A 5,055-nucleotide genomic window follows, 5' to 3' on the forward strand; every position below is an offset into this window, starting at 1 on the left:
GAAGGGAAGGGAAGGGAAGGGAAGGGAAGGGAAGGGAAGGGAAGGGAAGGGAAGGGAAGGGAAGGGAAGGGAAGGGAAGGGAAGGGAAGGGAAGGGAAGGGAAGGGAAGGGAAGGGAAGGGAAGGGAAGGGAAGGGAAGGGAAGGGAAGGGAAGGGAAGGGAAGGGAAGGGAAGGGAAGGGAAGGGAAGGGAAGGGAAGGGAAGGGAAGGGAAGGGAAGGGAAGGGAAGGGAAGGGAAGGGAAGGGAAGGGAGAAGAGGAGCCTGGCGCCATGGCTCAGGCCTGTAATCCCAATACTTTGGGAGGCCAAAGTGGGTGGATCACCTGAGGTCAGGAGTTTGAGACCAACCTGGCTAACATGGTGAAACTCTGTCTCTTGTATTAGTAAAATATAAAAATTAACCGGCCGTAGTGGTGCGTGCCTGTAATCCCAGTGACTCAGGAGTCTGAGACACGAGAATAGCTTGAACCCGGGAGGTGGAGGTTGCAGTTAGCCGAGATCACATCACCGCACTCCAGCCTGGGTGAAAGAACGAGACTCCATCTCAAACAAACAAAAAATGTTATTGATCTTGGCTGGGCGCGATAGTCCACGCCTGTAATCCCAGAATTTTGGGGAAGGCCGAGGTGGGCAGATCACTTGAGACGAGCCTGAGCAACATAGTGAGACCTGATCTCCGCAAAAAATAAGCAAAATTAGTTGTGCATGGTGACGTGTACCTATAGTCCCAGCTACTCAGGAGGTGAGGAGGTGGGAGGATCTCTTGAGCCTGGGAGGTCCAGACTGCAGTGAGCCATGATCGCACCACTGTACTGCAGCCTGAGGGACAGAGGGAGACACTGTCTCAATCAATCAATCAATCAATCAAATGGTATTGATCTTGATTACTGAGTTTTTTTAATACCCCCTTACATTTTACACTTAAGGCAAATGCCTCCCTCACCTTACCCTAGTCCTAGCCCTGCAGACAAACCTTGTTCTCTAAAATCATAGACTATCGGAAATGTTCCTGTTTGAAACAATATCAATAAGAATAAAACCTCCTACTCTTCCCTGGAGGATCTAAGCTACTGTGACACAGAGAAATAGCCTCGATTTCTGACCCAGGTGCAGAGCTTCAGATAATGGGTATCTGAAGTCAAAACTTCACATCTATGTTTAGTGTTTATTTTTTTTTTTTCTTTTCTTTTTCTCTCTCTCTTTTTTTTTTTTTTTTTTTTTGTTTTGCTGAGATAGGGTCTCACTCTGTCACCCAGGCTGAAGTGCAGTGGCATGATCATAGCTCACTGCAACCTCAACCTCCTGGACTCAAGTGATCCTCCCACCTCAGCCTTCCAAGTAGCTGACAGACTACAGGCACACACCACATCACCCAGCTACCTTTGTTCGTTTTTTGTAAAGACAAGATATTACTATGTTGCCCTGGCTGGTCTTGAACTCTTGGGCTCAAGGGATTTGCCCACCTCAAGTGCTAGGATTACAGGCCTGAGCCACTGCACACAGCCTATCTTTCGTGTTTCTTTTTTGTTGTTGTTTTGTTTTATCATTTTTCATTTTTTGAGACAGAGTCTTGCTCTGTTGCCCAGGCTGGAGTGCAGTGTGTGGTCTCGGCTCACTGCAACCTCTGCCTCCCAGGTTCATGTGATTGTCCTGCCTCAGCCTCCCGAGTAGCTGGGATTACAGGTGTGTGCCACCACACTCAGCTAATTTTTGTATTTTTAGTAGAGACAGGGTTTCATCATGTTGGCCAGGCTGGTCTCGAACTGCTAACCTCAAGTGATCCACCCGCCTCAGCCTCCCAAAGTGCTGGGATTACAGGCGTGAGCCACCGCGCCCAGCTTCTTTTGTGTTTCTAAAGAAAAAGGACCGGCCGGGCGCGGTGGCTCAAGCCTGTAATCCCAGCACTTTGGGAGGCCGAGACGGGCAGATCACGAGGTCAGGAGATCCAGACCATCCTGGCTAACCCCGTGAAACCCCGTCTCTACTAAAAAATACAAAAAACTAGCCGGGCGAGGTGGCGGGCGCCTGCAGTCCCAGCTACTCGGGAGGCTGAGGCAGGAGAATGGCGTGAACCCGGGAGGCGGAGCTTGCAGTGAGCTGAGATCCGGCCACTGCACTCCAGCCTGGGCGACAGAGCGAGACTCCGTCTCAAAAAAAAAAAAAAAAAAAAAAAAAAAAAAAGAAAAAGGACCTTAGGTCTGCTTCACAGTCTGAACCTAATGTTGATCCTTTTCCATACCAACCTCCTTTGCTTTGGGCTTGTCAAAACACTGCTTCATTTACATTTTACCTAAATTCCACTCCTATATCTTATAGTAATCCCATTCCTTCCTTTGTTCATTGACACTAAGGTGATCAGCCATCCCTGTTTGCCTAGGAATGGGGTTTACTGGGACAAGGGCATTCAGTTCTAAAAGCAGGAAAGTCCTGGGCAAACTGGAACAAGTTAAGTTACCTTAGGTGAGACATCCCCACAGTTCCTGTGGGGCGTGGTCTTCCTTGCTGCAGCAGGTTAATAAACCCAGTTCTTTCGGGACTAGGAATGTGACCTTGGTAGTCTTTATCAAGTTCATTAATGTTGGAAGAGTTCACAGAGGTGAAGTTTGAGATCATTCCTAGTATGCATTGACGGTGGAAAAATGAATAAGCCTGATTCAGGCTCCAGGTCAGCGGGGCATTGCTGGGGGAATAGTTAGTCAAAGGCTGAATGCTAAGCTATACCAGAAAGGCATTGATAGTGGAAGAGTTATTAGAGCACTAGATTGAGGTCAGACTAAATTAATACTGCTGGGAAGCCGGGCGTGGTGGCTCACGCCTGTAATCCCAGCACTTTGGGAGGCCGAGGCGGGCAGATCACCTGAGATTGGGAGTTCAAGACCAGCCTGGCCAACATGGTGAAACCCCGTCTCTAACAAAAATACAAAAATCAGCTGGATGTGGTGGCTCGCACCTGTAATCCCAGCTACTTGGGAGGCTGAGGCAGGAGAATCGCTTGAACCCAGGAGGCAGAGGTTGCAGTGAGCCGAGATCGCGCCACTGCACACCAGCCTGGGCGATAGAAAGAGCGAGACTGTCTCAAAAAAAAAAAAAAAAAAAGATGGGGTTTGAAGTTGGTCCAGAAGTGGTGAAAATGTTAACAGGGGCCTAGATTTTAGATTTTTACAAGGGAATTATTGACGGTGGATTAGATAACAGATGACCAAGTTCGAGGTCCAGCCAGATGAGCAGTGGTGGCAGCAGAGTTCATAGAAACCAGCAGTTTGAGATTTCTTGTCTAGACCAAATCGGGGGGGTTGTAGATAGATGGTGCAGCTGACCAATGGCTGCATCGGGGAGGTGGGATCTGGTTTCTGGTGGCCAATGGGATGAAGCAGCCGGTTCTAGGGAGAAGCCCCTGTTGCTATGTGCAGGGTGGAAAGGACCTGAGTTGCTGCAAATAGTTAGCCAATGAATGCACGAGAAGTTGGGCGTTTGTCTCTTCAGCCTATGGCAGTAACGGTAAACTGTTACTAGGTAGTAACTAACCCCGTTGCCATGTGAAGTGAGGCAGCCAAAGCCTAGCTTGAGAAGCTGTGGACTGAAGGTGCAGTTAGCTAATGGCTGAATATAAGAAACAGGCTCTGGTCTCCCAGGTCAATATGAGGCTGCCTGATCTATAAATCAGCAGAAGTCCCCATTGTCCAGTGCAAGGAAGGGGCCGGTCGGACATAGCCTGACGGGGATGCAGGTAAATGGCACAGCTGGAGGTAGTTGAAGTGGGTGGGAACACAGCCCGAGGTTGCTTTGGAGAGATGGCGCAGCTAGCCAATGGCTCTGTGTGGGAGGCAGGCTTTAGTCTCCATGGCCAATGAAGTGCGAACATCCTTGTCACTAGGCGAAATAATTTTGCAGTTCAAATTACATCATTAAGAATGAAGCATCTTTTTTTTTTTTTTTTTTTTTTTTTTTTTTTGAGACGGAGTCTCGCTCTGTCGCCCAGGCTGCAGTGCAGTGGCGCGATCTCGGCTCACTGCAAGCTCCACCTCCCGGGTTCATGCCATTCTCCCGCCTCAGCCTCCGAGTAGCTGGGACTACAGGCGCCCGCCACCACGCCCGGCTAGTTTTTTGTATTTTTAGTAGAGACGGGGTTTCACCATGTTAGCCAGGATGGTCTCGATCTCCTGACCTCGTGATCCACCCGCCTCGGCCTCCCAAAGTGCTGGGATTACAGGCTTGAGCCACCGCGCCCGGCCAAGAATGAAGCATCTTAATGCCTGAGAGACTAAATCACTTTGACACAGAACAGCAGCCTCAATTTCCAATCCTAGTGGAAGACAGGGAGGAGATGTAACATGAGACGTTGCAGACAGATGACACAAAAAGGAAAAGAAATAAGTTAGATGAACTTTAATAACATTACTTTGTTTGAACTACATAACCAAACATTCTTATTTCAACATGTAATTAATTTTTAAAATTACCTAGATATTTGGCATTATTTTTGTGGTAATAAGACTGTGAAATCAGATGTGTATTTTACACTGACAGCAAATCTCAATTTTGAAAGCTAAATTTTCATCAGAAGTACTTTATTTGTACTCAGATATCTTTCACAAAATTTAGTTGAAAACATCGGTTAACATTCCTGGCATGGTGGCACATGCCTGGAATCCCAGCACTTTGGCAGGCCGAGGTGGGTGGATCACCTGAGGTCAGGAGTTTTTTGTTGTTGTTGTTGTTGTTGTTTTGTTTTGTTTTGTTTTTGAGACGGAGTCTCGCTCTGTCCTCCAGGCTGGAGTGCAGTGGCGCGATCTCGGCTCACTGCAAGCTCCGCCTCCCGGGTTCACGCCATTCTCCTGCCTCAGCCTCCCAAGTAGCTGGGTCTACAGGCGCCCGCCACCTCGCCCGGCTCATTTTTTGTATTTTTTAGTAGAGACGGGGTTTCACTGTGTTAGCCAGGATGGTCTCGATCTCCTGACCTCGTGATCCGCCCGTCTCGGCCTCCCAAAGTGCTGGGATTACAGGCGTGAGCCACTGCGCCCAGCCTTTTTTTTTTTTTTTTTTTTTTTTTTTTTT

This window comes from Theropithecus gelada, chromosome X (genome assembly GCF_003255815.1).
Source record: "Theropithecus gelada isolate Dixy chromosome X, Tgel_1.0, whole genome shotgun sequence".
NCBI lineage: Eukaryota > Metazoa > Chordata > Mammalia > Primates > Cercopithecidae > Theropithecus > Theropithecus gelada.